The sequence below is a fragment of the Nansenia antarctica genome, assembly GCF_963989245.1.
Source record: "Nansenia antarctica genome assembly, chromosome: 10".
Lineage (NCBI taxonomy): Eukaryota > Metazoa > Chordata > Actinopteri > Argentiniformes > Microstomatidae > Nansenia > Nansenia antarctica.
Window position 1 is genome coordinate 37,628,311 of NC_137680.1, and position 17,131 is coordinate 37,645,441.

Genomic DNA, 17,131 nt, shown 5'->3' on the forward strand with positions numbered 1-17,131 from the left:
TCATAGACCAGACCATTATATCTGTCTAGTCTAGACTCCCTCTCACACAGACATGCTGTGATGTCATAGACCAGAACATTCTATCTGTCTAGTCTAGACTCCCTCTCACACCAGAACATTATATCTGTCTAGTCTAGACTCCCTCTCACACCAGAACATTCTATCTGTCTAGTCTAGACTCCCTCGCACACAGACATGCTGTGATGTCATAGACCAGAACATTCTATCTGTCTAGTCTAGACTCCCTCTCACACAGACATGCTGTGATGTCATAGACCAGAACATTATATCTGTCTAGTCTAGACTCCCTCTCACACAGACATGCTGTGATGTCATAGACCAGAACATTCTATCTGTCTAGTCTAGACTCCCTCTCACACAGACATGCTGTGATGTCATAGACCAGAACATTCTATCTGTCTAGTCTAGACTCCCTCTCACACAGACATGCTGTGATGTCATAGACCAGAACATTCTATCTGTCTAGTCTAGACTCCCTCTCACACAGACATGCTGTGATGTCATAGACCAGAACATTCTATCTGTCTAGTCTAGACTCCCTCTCACACAGACATGCTGTGATGTCATAGACCAGAACATTATATCTGTCTAGTCTAGACTCCCTCTCACACAGACATGCTGTGATGTCATAGACCAGAACATTATATCTGTCTAGTCTAGACTCCCTCTCACACAGACATGCTGTGATGTCATAGACCAGAACATTATATCTGTCTAGTCTAGACTCCCTCTCACACAGACATGCTGTGATGTCATAGACCAGAACATTCTATCTGTCTAGTCTAGACTCCCTCTCACACCAGAACATTCTATCTGTCTAGTCTAGACTCCCTCTCACACACAGAACATTCTATCTGTCTAGTCTAGACTCCCTCTCACACACAGAACATTCTATCTGTCTAGTCTAGACTCCCTCTCACACAGACATGCTGTGATGTCATAGACCAGAACATTCTATCTGTCTAGTCTAGACTCCCTCTCACACAGACATGCTGTGATGTCATAGACCAGAACATTCTATCTGTCTAGTCTAGACTCCCTCTCACACAGACATGCTGTGATGTCATAGACCAGAACATTCTATCTGTCTAGTCTAGACTCCCTCTCACACCAGAACATTCTATCTGTCTAGTCTAGACTCCCTCTCACACCAGAACATTCTATCTGTCTAGTCTAGACTCCCTCTCACACCAGAACATTCTATCTGTCTAGTCGAGACTCCCTCTCACACACAGAACATGCTATCTGTCTAGTCTAGACTCCCTCTCACACACAGAACATTCTATCTGTCTAGTCTAGACTCCCTCTCACACAGACATGCTGTGATGTCATAGACCAGAACATTCTATCTGTCTAGTCTAGACTCCCTCTCACACAGACATGCTGTGATGTCATAGACCAGAACATTCTATCTGCCTAGTCTAGACTCCCTCTCACACAGACATGCTGTGATGTCATAGACCAGAACATTCTATCTGTCTAGTCTAGACTCCCTCTCACACAGACATGCTGTGTTGTCATAGACCAGAACATTCTATCTGTCTAGTCTAGACTCCCTCTCACACAGACATGCTGTGATGTCATAGACCAGAACATTCTATCTGTCTAGTCTAGACTCCCTCTCACACAGACATGCTGTGATGTCATAGACCAGAACATTCTATCTGTCTAGTCTAGACTCCCTCTCACACAGACATGCTGTGATGTCATAGACCAGAACATTCTATCTGTCTAGTCTAGACTCCCTCTCACACCAGAACATTCTATCTGTCTAGTCTAGACTCCCTCTCACACCAGAACATTATATTTGTCTAGTCTAGACTCCCTCTCACACACAGAACATTCTATCTGTCTAGTCTAGACTCCCTCTCACACAGAACATTCTATCTGTCTAGTCTAGACTCCCTCTCACACAGACATGCTGTGATGTCATAGACCAGAACATTCTATCTGTCTAGTCTAGACTCCCTCTCACACCAGAACATTCTATCTGTCTAGTCTAGACTCCCTCTCACACCAGAACATTATATTTGTCTAGTCTAGACTCCCTCTCACACACAGAACATTCTATCTGTCTAGTCTAGACTCCCTCTCACACAGAACATTCTATCTGTCTAGTCTAGACTCCCTCTCACACAAACATGCTGTGATGTCATAGACCAGAACATTCTATTTGTCTAGTCTAGACTCCCTCTCACACAGACATGCTGTGATGTCATAGACCAGAACATTCTATCTGTCTAGTCTAGACTCCCTCTCACACAGACATGCTGTGATGTCATAGACCAGAACATTCTATCTGTCTAGTCTAGACTCCCTCTCACACAGACATGCTGTGATGTCATAGACCAGAACATTCTATCTGTCTAGTCTAGACTCCCTCTCACACCAGAACATTCTATCTGTCTAGTCTAGACTCCCTCTCACACCAGAACATTCTATCTGTCTAGTCTAGACTCCCTCTCACACCAGAACATTCTATCTGTCTAGTCTAGACTCCCTTTCTCACACACAGAACATTCTATCTGTCTAGTCTAGACTCCCTCTCACACACAGAACATTCTATCTGTCTAGTCTAGACTCCCTCTCACACAGACATGCTGTGATGTCATAGACCAGAACATTCTATCTGTCTAGTCTAGACTCCCTCTCACACAGACATGCTGTGATGTCATAGACCAGAACATTCTATCTGTCTAGTCTAGACTCCCTCTCACACAGACATGCTGTGATGTCATAGACCAGAACATTCTATCTGTCTAGTCTAGACTCCCTCTCACACCAGAACATTCTATCTGTCTAGTCTAGACTCCCTCTCACACCAGAACATTCTATCGGTCTAGTCTAGACTCCCTCTCACACCAGAACATTCTATCTGTGTAGTCTAGACTCCCTCTCACACACAGAACATTCTATCTGTCTAGTCTAGACTCCCTCTCACACAGACATGCTGTGATGTCATAGACCAGAACATTCTATCTGTCTAGTCTAGACTCCCTCTCACACAGACATGCTGTGATGTCATAGACCAGAACATTCTATCGTCTAGTCTAGACTCCCTCTCACACAGACATGCTGTGATGTCATAGACCAGAACATTCTATCTGTCTAGTCTAGACTCCCTCTCACACAGACATGCTGTGATGTCATAGACCAGAACATTCTATCTGTCTAGTCTAGACTCCCTCTCACACAGACATGCTGTGATGTCATAGACCAGAACATTCTATCTGTCTAGTCTAGACTCCCTCTCACACAGACATGCTGTGATGTCATAGACCAGAACATTCTATCTGTCTAGTCTAGACTCCCTCTCAAACAGACATGCTGTGATGTCATAGACCAGAACATTCTATCTGTCTAGTCTAGACTCCCTCTCACACAGACATGCTGTGATGTCATAGACCAGAACATTCTATCTGTCTAGTCTAGACTCCCTCTCACACCAGAACATTCTATCTTTCTAGTCTAGACTCCCTCTCACACCAGAACTTTCTATCTGTCTAGTCTAGACTCCCTCTCACACCAGAACATTCTATCTGTCTAGTCTAGACTCCCTCTCACACACAGAACATTCTATCTGTCTAGTCTAGACTCCCTCTCACACACAGAACATTCTATCTGTCTAGTCTAGACTCCCTCTCACACAGACATGCTGTGATGTCATAGACCAGAACATTCTATCTGTCTAGTCTAGACTCCCTCTCACACCAGAACATTCTATCTGTCTAGTCTAGACTCCCTCTCACACCAGAACATTATATCTGTCTAGTCCAGACTCCCTCTCACACACAGAACATTATATCTGTCTAGTCTAGACTCCCTCTCACACACAGAACATTCTATCTGTCTAGTCTAGACTCCCTCTCACACAGACATGCTGTGATGTCATAGACCAGAACATTATATCTGTCTAGTCTAGACTCCCTCTCACACAGACATGCTGTGATGTCATAGACCAGAACATTCTATCTGTCTAGTCTAGACTCACTCTCACACAGACATGCTGTGATGTCATAGACCAGAACATTCTATCTGTCTAGTCTAGACTCCCTCTCACACAGACATGCTGTGATGTCATAGACCAGAACATTCTATCTGTCTAGTCTAGACTCCCTCTCACACCAGAACATTCTATCTGTCTAGTCTAGACTCCCTCTCACACAGACATGCTGTGATGTCATAGACCAGAACATTATATCTGTCTAGTCTAGACTCCCTCTCATACAGACATGCTGTGATGTCATAGACCAGAACATTCTATCTGTCTAGTCTAGACTCCCTCTCACACAGACATGCTGTGATGTCATAGACCAGAACATTCTATCTGTCTAGTCTAGACTCCCTCTCACACAGACATGCTGTGATGTCATAGACCAGAACATTCTATCTGTCTAGTCTAGACTCCCTCTCACACAGACATGCTGTGATGTCATAGACCAGAACATTCTATCTGTCTAGTCTAGACTCCCTCTCACACCAGAACATTCTATCTGTCTAGTCTAGACTCCCTCTCACACCAGAACATTCTATCTGTCTAGTCTAGACTCCCTCTCACACCAGAACATTCTATCTGTCTAGTCTAGACTCCCTCTCACACACAGAATATTCTATCTGTCGAGTCTAGACTCCCTCTCACACACAGAACATTCTATCTGTCTAGTCTAGACTCCCTCTCACACAGACATGCTGTGATGTCATAGACCAGAACATTCTATCTGTCTAGTCTAGACTCCCTCTCACACAGACATGCTGTGATGTCATAGACCAGAACATTCTATCTGTCTAGTCTAGACTCCCTCTCACACAGACATGCTGTGATGTCATAGACCAGAACATTCTATCTGTCTAGTCTAGACTCCCTCTCACACAGACATGCTGTGATGTCATAGACCAGAACATTCTATCTGTCTAGTCTAGACTCCCTCTCACACAGACATGCTGTGATGTCATAGACCAGAACATTCTATCTGTCTAGTCTAGACTCCCTCTCACACACCGAACATTATATCTGTCTAGTCTAGACTCCCTCTCACACACAGAACATTCTATCTGTCTAGTCTAGACTCCCTCTCACACAGACATGCTGTGATGTCATAGACCAGAACATTCTATCTGTCTAGTCTAGACTCCCTCTCACACAGACATGCTGTGATGTCATAGACCAGAACATTATATCTGTCTAGTCTAGACTCCCTCTCACACAGACATGCTGTGATGTCATAGACCAGAACATTATATCTGTCTAGTCTAGACTCCCTCTCACACAGACATGCTGTGATGTCATAGACCAGAACATTCTATCTGTCTAGTCTAGACTCCCTCTCACACAGACATGCTGTGATGTCATAGACCAGAACATTCTATCTGTCTAGTCTAGACTCCCTCTCACACAGACATGCTGTGATGTCATAGACCAGAACATTCTATATGTCTAGTCTAGACTCCCTCTCACACAGACATGCTGTGATGTCATAGACCAGAACATTCTATCTGTCTAGTCTAGACTCCCTCTCACACCAGAACATTCTATCTGTCTAGTCTAGACTTCCTCTCACACCAGAACATTCTATCTGTCTAGTCTAGACTCCCTCTCACACACAGAACATTCTATCTGTCTAGTCTAGACTCCCTCTCACACACAGAACATTCTATCTGTCGAGTCTAGACTCCCTCTCACACACAGAACATTCTATCTGTCTAGTCTAGACTCCCTCTCACACAGACATGCTGTGATGTCATAGACCAGAACATTCTATTTGTCTAGTCTAGACTCCCTCTCACACAGACATGCTGTGATGTCATAGACCAGAACATTCTATCGTCTAGTCTAGACTCCCTCTCACACAGACATGCTGTGATGTCATAGACCAGAACATTCTATCTGTCTAGTCTAGACTCCCTCTCACACAGACATGCTGTGATGTCATAGACCAGAACATTCTATCTGTCTAGTCTAGACTCCCTCTCACACAGACATGCTGTGATGTCATAGACCAGAACATTCTATCTGTCTAGTCTAGACTCCCTCTCACACAGACATGCTGTGATGTCATAGACCAGAACATTCTATCTGTCTAGTCTAGACTCCCTCTCAAACAGACATGCTGTGATGTCATAGACCAGAACATTCTATCTGTCTAGTCTAGACTCCCTCTCACACAGACATGCTGTGATGTCATAGACCAGAACATTCTATCTGTCTAGTCTAGACTCCCTCTCACACCAGAACATTCTATCTTTCTAGTCTAGACTCCCTCTCACACCAGAACTTTCTATCTGTCTAGTCTAGACTCCCTCTCACACACAGAACATTCTATCTGTCTAGTCTAGACTCCCTCTCACACCAGAACATTCTATCTGTCTAGTCTAGACTCCCTCTCACACACAGAACATTCTATCTGTCTAGTCTAGACTCCCTCTCACACACAGAACATTCTATCTGTCTAGTCTAGACTCCCTCTCACACAGACATGCTGTGATGTCATAGACCAGAACATTCTATCTGTCTAGTCTAGACTCCCTCTCACACAGACATGCTGTGATGTCATAGACCAGAACATTCTATCTGTCTAGTCTAGACTCCCTCTCACACCAGAACATTCTATCTGTCTAGTCTAGACTCCCTCTCACACCAGAACATTCTATCTGTCTAGTCTAGACTCCCTCTCACACACAGAACATTCTATCTGTCTAGTCTAGACTCCCTCTCACACACAGAACATTCTATCTGTCGAGTCTAGACTCCCTCTCACACACAGAACATTCTATCTGTCTAGTCTAGACTCCCTCTCACACAGACATGCTGTGATGTCATAGACAAGAACATTCTATCTGTCTAGTCTAGACTCCCTCTCACACAGAAATGATGTGATGTCATAGACCAGAACATTCTATCTGTCTAGTCTAGACTCCCTCTCACACAGACATGCTGTGATGTCATAGACCAGAACATTATATCTGTCTAGTCTAGACTCCCTCTCACACAGACATGCTGTGATGTCATAGACCAGAACATTCTATCTGTCTAGTCTAGACTCCCTCTCACACAGACATGCTGTGATGTCATAGACCAGAACATTCTATCTGTCTAGTCTAGACTCCCTCTCACACAGACATGCTGTGATGTCATAGACCAGAACATTCTATCTGTCTAGTCTAGACTCCCTCTCACACAGACATGCTGTGATGACATAGACCAGAACATTCTATCTGTCTAGTCTAGACTCCCTCTCACACAGACACGCTGTGATGTCATAGACCAGAACATTCTATCTGTCTAGTCTAGACTCCCTCTCACACAGACATGCTGTGATGTCATAGACCAGAACATTCTATCTGTCTAGTCTAGACTCCCTCTCACACAGACATGCTGTGATGTCATAGACCAGAACATTCTATCTGTCTAGTCTAGACTCCCTCTCACACAGACATGCAGTGATGTCATAGACCAGAACATTATATCTGTCTAGTCTAGACTCCCTCTCACACAGACATGCTGTGATGTCATAGACCAGAACATTCTATCTGTCTAGTCTAGACTCCCTCTCACACAGACATGCTGTGATGTCATAGACCAGAACATTCTATCTGTCTAGTCTAGACTCCCTCTCACACAGACATGCTGTGATGTCATAGACCAGAACATTCTATCTGTCTAGTCTAGACTCCCTCTCACACAGACATGCTGTGATGTCATAGACCAGAACATTCTATCTGTCTAGTCTAGACTCCCTCTCACACCATAACATTCTATCTGTCTAGTCTAGACTTCCTCTCACACCAGAACATTCTATCTGTCTAGTCTAGACTCCCTCTCACACACAGAACATTATATCTGTCTAGTCTAGACTCCCTCTCACACACAGAACATTCTATCTGTCGAGTCTAGACTCCCTCTCACACACAGAACATTCTATCTGTCTAGTCTAGACTCCCTCTCACACAGACATGCTGTGATGTCATAGACCAGAACATTCTATCTGTCTAGTCTAGACTCCCTCTCACACAGACATGCTGTGATGTCATAGACCTGAACATTCTATCTGGCTAGTCTAGACTCCCTCTCACACAGACATGCTGTGATGTCATAGACCAGAACATTCTATCTGTCTAGTCTAGACTCCCTCTCACACCAGAACATTCTATCTGTCTAGTCTAGACTCCCTCTCACACCAGAATATTCTATCTGTCTAGTCTAGACTCCCTCTCACACCAGAACATTCTATCTGTCTAGTCTAGACTCCCTCTCACACACAGAACATTCTATCTGTCTAGTCTAGACTCCCTCTCACACACAGAACATTCTATCTGTCTAGTCTAGACTCCCTCTCACACACAGAACATTCTATCTGTCTAGTCTAGACTCCCTCTCACACAGACATGCTGTGATGTCATAGACCAGAACATTCTATCTGTCTAGTCTAGACTCCCTCCCACACAGACATGCTGTGATGTCATAGACCAGAACATTCTATCTGTCTAGTCTAGACTCCCTCTCACACAGACAAGCTGTGATGTCATAGACCAGTACATTCTATCTGTCTAGTCTAGACTCCCTCTCACACAGACATGCTGTGATGTCATAGACCAGAACATTCTATCTGTCTAGTCTAGACTCCCTCTCACACAGACATGCTGTGATGTCATAGACCAGAACATTCTATCTGTCTAGTCTAGACTCCCTCTCACACAGACATGCTGTGATGTCATAGACCAGAACATCATATCTGTCTAGTCTAGACTCCCTCTCACACAGACATGCTGTGATGTCATAGACCAGAACATTCTATCTGTCTAGTCTAGACTCCCTCTCACACAGACATGATGTGATGTCATAGACCAGAACATTCTATCTGTCTAGTCTAGACTCCCTCTCACACAGACATGCTGTGATGTCATAGACCAGAACATTCTATCTGTCTAGTCTAGACTCCCTCTCACACAGACATGCTGTGATGTCATAGACCAGAACATTCTATCTGTCTAGTCTAGACTCCCTCTCACACCAGAACATTCTATCTGTCTAGTCTAGACTCCCTCTCAAACACAGAACATTCTATCTGTCTAGTCTAGACTCCCTCTCACACACAGAACATTCTATCTGTCTAGTCTAGACTCCCTCTCACACACAGAACATTCTATCTGTCTAGTCTAGACTCCCTCTCACACAGACATGCTGTGATGTCATAGACCAGAACATTCTATCTGTCTAGTCTAGACTCCCTCTCACACAGACATGCTGTGATGTCATAGACCTGAACATTCTATCTGTCTAGTCTAGACTCCCTCTCACACAGACATGCTGTGATGTCATAGACCAGAACATTCTATATGTCTAGTCTAGACTCCCTCTCACACCAGAACATTCTATCTGTCTAGTCTAGACTCCCTCTCACACCAGAACATTCTATCTGTCTAGTCTAGACTCCCTCTCACACACAGAACATTCTATCTGTCTAGTCTAGACTCCCTCTCACACAGACATGCTGTGATGTCATAGACCAGAACATTCTATCTGTCTAGTCTAGACTCCCTCCCACACAGACATGCTGTGATGTCATAGACCAGAACATTCTATCTGTCTAGTCTAGACTCCCTCTCACACAGACATGCTGTGATGTCATAGACCAGAACATTCTATCTGTCTAGTCTAGACTCCCTCTCACACAGACATGCTGTGATGTCATAGACCAGAACATTCTATCTGTCTAGTCTAGACTCCCTCTCACACAGACATGCTGTGATGTCATAGACCAGAACATTCTATCTGTCTTGTCTAGACTCCCTCTCACACAGACATGCTGTGATGTCATAGACCAGAACATTCTATCTGTCTAGTCTAGACTCCCTCTCACACAGACATGCTGTGATGTCATAGACCAGAACATTCTATCTGTCTAGTCTAGACTCCCTCTCACACAGACATGCTGTGATGTCATAGACCAGAACATTCTATCTGTCTAGTCTAGACTCCCTCTCACACAGACATGCTGTGATGTCATAGACCAGAACATTCTATCTGTCTAGTCTAGACTCCCTCTCACACAGACATGCTGTGATGTCATAGACCAGAACATTCTATCTGTCTAGTCTAGACTCCCTCTCACACAGACATGCTGTGATGTCATAGACCAGAACATTATATCTGTCTAGTCTAGACTCCCTCTCACACAGACATGCTGTGATGTCATAGACCAGAACATTATATCTGTCTAGTCTAGACTCCCTCTCACACAGACATGCTGTGATGTCATAGACCAGAACATGGAAGGCCATGATCACAAAAACCGGCACGTCTCTACACGTCTCCTATAGGCGTCAATTCCACAGTCCGATTTTTAACGTGTCTACGTAGACACGTCGATTTCAACGGGCTGTTCCATTCTACTGATGTCTGGGTGTTTCCATTCTACTGATGTCTGGGTGTTTGGCAAACAGCTTTTAGGTGCATTACCAGTTAACTTTATAATAGTTACCTTTAGAACGATGATGCTGTTTAAACAACAAAAGAAGAAGAAGCAACGAGGACTGGTAACATTAAAAGCAGACATAGATTTCGAAATCTATGTATGTTTGTAATGTTACCAGTCCTACCACTAGGCGTCACTATGCCATATATAATGTATATTCTCATGTATATACACATATAATTTTGCTTTCACTTTAGATTAAAGGAGAGATAGATAATACATAGAGAATTGTATGAGAAAAACAATGGTCCAAACAAATAAAGATTTGAAAAATTATGATAACCATCTTATTGTCTTAGTTTAATGTCATTTCAATACTGCTTCAATACTAACGTTGAAATTACAGTCTTAAAACAATAAGTACATCGAAAACATATACACAGAGCATGTATGTTTACACATGTAAGACAAAGAAAAGAACATTTGATTTATCTATTGTCCCCTATTTCCTGGGGCTCATATAGATTTGACTAATTAGTAGATTAGATTAGATCAGCAAATGTCTGTCCAGCGATTGATATGAAGGGGTGAAAAGTAGGGGAGGATGACATTGAAAGACAACATTATGGCCCATTGGCATATGAACATCTAAGCAATATCACACGAGAGGGAGTGCTGTTATACTTAATATCAGCACGGCTGTGATAGGTACGAGGCCGCAGTTCTACAGCGCCATTTATTACTTAACAGTAATAAGCGAGAACAGATTATGATTTGTTTGTTTATATAATAATTTATTTTGGCAAGGGGACATCACTTTGCTTGACATTTTGGTATCAACTAAGGTAAACAAACTCATAGTCATGTTACATGTGGCGGATGTTCAGTGCAAAACAAATTTGGTCTTGCCTGAGTAATACACATTCTGATATCTTATCCCCTTTCTCTTATCTTATCCCCTGACTCTTAGTAACAACAACAAGGTACAAGGTTCATTTATTGGCATTCTATAACACAGGGATGCACAATGAGATGCAAAATATAGTCCTTACAGTCCCAGTAGGTCTCAGGCCTTACAGCCCCAGTAGGTCTCAGGCCTTACAGCCCCAGTAGGTCTCAGGTGTGTGTGTGTGTGTGTGTGTGTGTGTGTGTGTGTGTGTGTGTGTGTGTGTGTGTGTGGGTGGGTGTGTGTGGGTGTGGGTGTGGGTGTGTGTGGGTGTGTGTGGGTGTGTGTGTGTGTGTGTGTGTGTGTGTGTGTGTGTCCGTGCTCCGTTCTACATCAGCACCAGACAACAACATAGTGCAAAGAAATAATATTTTAAATAAAAAAAGAAAATACTAAATGAGATAGTGTGCAATATTGGCAGTGGCTAGCTAGGCTAGTGGCCAGAGTTCAGTAGTCTGATAGCTTGATGGAAGAAGCTGTCTCTGAGCCTACAGCCCCAGCAGGTCTCAGGTCCTTACAGCCCCAGCAGGTCTCTCAGGTCCTCTGACCAGGGTTTGCTGGTTGTCTCCCGTGCCAGACTGAAGACCCAGGGTGATAGAGCATTCAGACAGACAGACAGACAGACAGACAGACAGACAGACCCAGGGTGATAGAGCATTACAAACCGTGGCTCCCAAACTCTTTGTGACTTTGTGACCCTTGGTCTGGGAAAGGTGCTGTCCAAATACATTTTACTTACTTACTTACTTACTTCTGTATCTCTTGCCAGATTGCAGCAGGGTGAATGGTATTGTCGATAGCAGTGCACACTGAGGTCATTTAATTTTTCAATAAATATAGGCTATATGGGATGAAAACCTAGAAAATGGAAGAAGAAATGTTATGGCAAAGTCAGTAAAGGGTCGATGAAGATAGATCTGATCGAAAATGTATTGATGTTATTATTATTAGACATTTGTATGAAATACATTAATTACCATATTCTCCATATAAGTGTAAATACCACCGGGTGGTTTAGAAAAATAATACATTTTATATTTATAGAATTTGCAGGGTTGGAGAGAAGAGCAGGACTCAATTGATCGAGCGAGGGTAAGAACATTAATTTACTTGGCAGGAATTATGGTACACGTTTACATTTGTAGTTACTAACAAACTTTACTAAAGTAATGAAGCTGTGATATTTTTTTATTACAATAGGAGATAAGACAGAGGCATATGATGGATGGGGAGCAGCGCCGGAGAAGGGTACATACTGTGATGATTAGTTACAAATATGTAGTCATTTATAGTGAACGTCATTCATGAAATTGTATGTAATTTTAACCTTTCCATCACCATGTTAAGGCAATAAATGACAGAATGGCGGTATTGGGAAGCCTCGAGGAAACCAATGATGGCGTTGCCATTAACATTTTATATCCTGATGGGAGATTGGCAACAAGGACATTTCAACTGTCTCAGCCATTCCAGGTAATTTTTATTTGTAGTCATCCAATAATCATTAACTTTTCTTTCATTGTGAAGGAAAAATAATCAGATATTTTCCTGCAGCATCTCGTTGCCTTTGCGGGGAGCGATGCCATGGCATCCGAGATATTCACTCTGCAGCTGGCAATGACATTGACAGCCATCTCCAGCAGCTGCAGAGGGGATCTCATGGACCATGGCATCGCTGGTCCCTGCACCATATATGTCTCGTGGCTGTCGAGCAATCAAGTCCAGGTAAGGCAATGCCCTGAACTTTAAGTGTTCATAATCTGTATACAGCTATATGATTGTGTATAATAAATGTTATGCACACATACACACGTTCTGGAGTCTCAAATCAGTAGATCTCTTGAACTCATAATTTTCAGGAGTTGCTGGCATCACCACCTGCCAGTCCATCTCCTCCTCCCAGTCCATCTCCACCTCCCAGTCCTCCTCCTCCTCCTCACAGTCCATCTCCTCCTCCTCCTTCTCCTCCTCCTCCTCCTCCTCCTCCTCCACCTCACAGTCTAACACCACCTCCCAGTCTGTGAGTAATGACTATTGGCTTTACATAGATACTTAAGAAGGATTGAGAGGGATGTTGTGGCTTTAATGAGTAATATGCTAAGAACAGTTACTATGATTGATAAGAACTAAATACACTAAACACCTTTGGATTCAAACAGAAGAGCTGATCTTCAATATCTAACATTAGTACAACAGTTTACCACCAAATCTTGCTAATTGCATTATTCCCTTGTAAGATGCAACATGTAAGACTGTTCCTTATATATTTTTTCCAGCTGTGTTTCACTCGTTCTTGAAGGGCTCCGACGCCAAATAAAAGAAAGGTCACCCACGTTCCCAAACGTGATAAATGTGGCACGTGGGGAAGAATTAGATTGTGCGTTGCGAGCCTTCAAGAGGAGGAGATTTGACCCTGAAACAAAACTGGATGTGGTGTTTGTTGATGGAGGTGGAGTAGGAGAGGGGGCTGTGGATGATGGGGGTCCCAGAAGGGAGTTTTGTCGCCTTCTGGCGAAACAACTTCAGAGCCACCACATTTTTGACGGCCCCTTGGAGAGACGGACCTTGGCCCTGGATAGTTTTGGTAAGATTACATGTAATGAAATGCGTTGGAATATGTATATTATAACATACATTCTAAGTTCTCATCATCTGCACACCTAAATTATATTTGAAAACATTTCAGCTTTTTTAACTTTTGGAAAATATTTGACTATGATATTCAGTGTGACCCCCCCCCCCGTGTTCCCATTGCCCCCACGGCAAACCTCTTGTTCCACAGGAAACACTGATATTATTTTATGTAATACTTATTTATTTTCTCCCTTTAGCTTTGCAAAATGGGGTCTACAAAACAGTGGGCCAAATGATGGCTGTTTGCCTCGTGCAAGGAGGAGTGTCCCCACACTTCTTATCAACCCGGCTTTTTAACCAGCTTTGTGGTTCATCACCTCTTCCTGTAAGTATGGAAGAGGTGATGGACCACACTCTGAAAGAAAAGCTTCAGAAGGCAAGTAAACTATTTATGTACATTTACATTCATGTTTTGCAATCTTATAGGTGTTGAAAACTCAGAATTATGACTATTGAAGCAGAATGTAATCAAATATTTTTGTTTTCCAAATATGATGACTTAGATCCACACTGCTAAATCTCTGGAGGAGGCCAGAGAAGCAGTAAAGGAGGCATCGGTGGACCTGTCACTCATGGGCTCCCTGCGGTACCTCAGGTCACTAGAGGAGCGAGACCAATTGGTCAGTGCCGCTCTTTATCTTTATGCAGAGGGACGCATCCATGCTCCCCTCCAACAGTAAGTATAGCAATGTTCATCATTTAAATGACTACTGATGGACTGAGACAGTAAGCTTGGGGAAATGATAAAGAAAAAACTTTCTTAAACAGTTATTCAGTTAAAAAGACTTCACTTTCAAATCATAATTGATTTCATAATAATATTTATCTGCACAAACTATTCATAATGTTCACACGCTGTACAATGGAAGCAGTCAAGTCGTTACAGTGCTTATCTCAGAGCAGCTGACACATTTAGATTGACGTCTCTTCTTTAACTTCTTACATTTACAGATTTAGAGAAGGCCTCAGTGTCTTTGGCCTCTTGGAGGCAATGAAGGCCCACTACAAGGCCTTTGAACCCCTCTTTCTCGAGGACCTAAGACCATTGGTTGCAGACAATGTGGTGGCAGCGTTGGGCTTATCCCTGCTTGGGTCCAACAGGAGGAGGGATGAGACCAGGACCAATGTGTACTGGAGGGACTGGCTCCTGGAGGTGGAGGGTAAGAAAGTGCCAAATAGAAAGACATTTTAATTGTTTATGTGAAGTGTTCGTTAAAAAAAAGGGACACCTAAACTGTTTTCTGTTGTACCTTGTACCGTGGTTATGCTTACTGTTAATTCATTGTTTACTGTTTATTGTTTCCTGGTAAATCATTATTCGGGCCAGCATTTATTTAGGCACATACAGCAGCAGACCCCTTAACTATTAATACTGTACAATGTACACAAATGTTTTGTGCATTTTGTGCGAGCACAAGAAGCTACTATGTGCTGGAGTTGTTCGGCCCACCAAAATCAGTAGTATAGTCTATTCAAGTGTGCAACATAATCCCTCTTTTATTTTATTATTAGAATTTAAAGAGCAAAATAACTGTTTATTGTCTTTACATCATTTAGCCCTCAAGTTCATTGATTACAATTATTTATTTATTTTTTTACAGGTGGAGAAACCCCGCTGACCCTGGAAGAAGTGCTAATATTTGCCACTGGCCTGGAGAAGATCCCAGCTATGGGGTTTCCATCCCCTCCTGAGCTGGAGTTTCTCCACCCAAGTGATGGACCAGCCATGTTCCCCACGGCCAACACCTGTGCCCTCATTCTCCGGCTCCCTGTATGTACAACATACAGCGCATTCAAGGGGGCCATGGAGACAGGAATTGGCTGTGCCGTCACCTTTGGGGTGGCATAAGAGGCAGTCTGTCTCAAGGTCTGCAGATCGGCGGTTCGAGCCTCGGCTGGCCACATGTCTTGACATGTTTTATGACGTTATTAACACTACGAACGCGGCGGATCGCGACCTTATTCAATCGCGATGAGGTGTTTTTCAGCACTATGATAGTTTAATTACTGTTTGTTCTAGATGGGACCGATATTGGTGTGACCAGACATTACAGTTGTCTTTGAGCTCGATTGTAATCTAGGGTTGGGAGAAATAGTCACATATACACTGATGTGTTCTAATTTATACTCATTTATATCTGGGTTAGGTTATCTGTAAGGTATGAGAATTCTGAATTTGACTGCTCACTTATTCTTTGATTCCACCATAACCATAACAAAGTTGGCCGTTGTAAAGCACTTTGGTTTCTTGATAATAAAGTCATTGTTCAATTAACATCAGACCTTGATTAAGTATTTCTTCACTTATAATATACTACAGAAGTAAATTGTTCCATAGCCATTGTAGTATATTTCATACATAATTATCACTATGCATGTAAGCTAAACACATAATGGCTGTTCCTGCTTCTGAGGCCATGTGCCTGTACATCCAGTACTTTTTTGAGATATTGCTGAGTCTGCTATTGTTACGACCCCATATATGGTCTAGGGCAGGGGTCGGCAATAGGCGGCCCGCGGGCCATTGCTGGCCCATCACCAATAATATTTGGCCCAGCAGAATATTTTGAGAATCCACTTTTTTTTTTCTTTTTTTTTTTTTTTACAATATCGGACCGACAGTCCCACATATAGCGCCTATAATGTCCGAATAGAGAATCTACCTCCACCTGAATAATGCTTATTGTACTTTTATCCATGTTGAGAGTGAATGACACAGGGACAGACAATCAGGCAGCGGGGTGCACCGAAGCGCACTGACGCTGAACCCCTCATAGTGAATCATAAGTAGGTGGACAACGTGTAGTGCTGAAATAGCCGTGTGTGGTTTGAAAAAAATAACACCAGCTCAGTAAATAATTCAAACGTAATGTTTACGTATATGTGACTGCAACACACATATGAACAGTAACAAAGCAAATTCAGTTTAATATTCTGAAAAACATTGACAACAAAATCGGTGAAAAAAAGAAAAGAAAGAAAAGTAATCCGCTTATGCGAGGGGTGGTGGTGCATAGGCCTATGCTCCTGAAACGACAGAGCAAACACGCTATTAGGGATAATAATTACAATGAGCCATTCATTCAAAATATAAAAAATACAATTAGGTTATTAAATA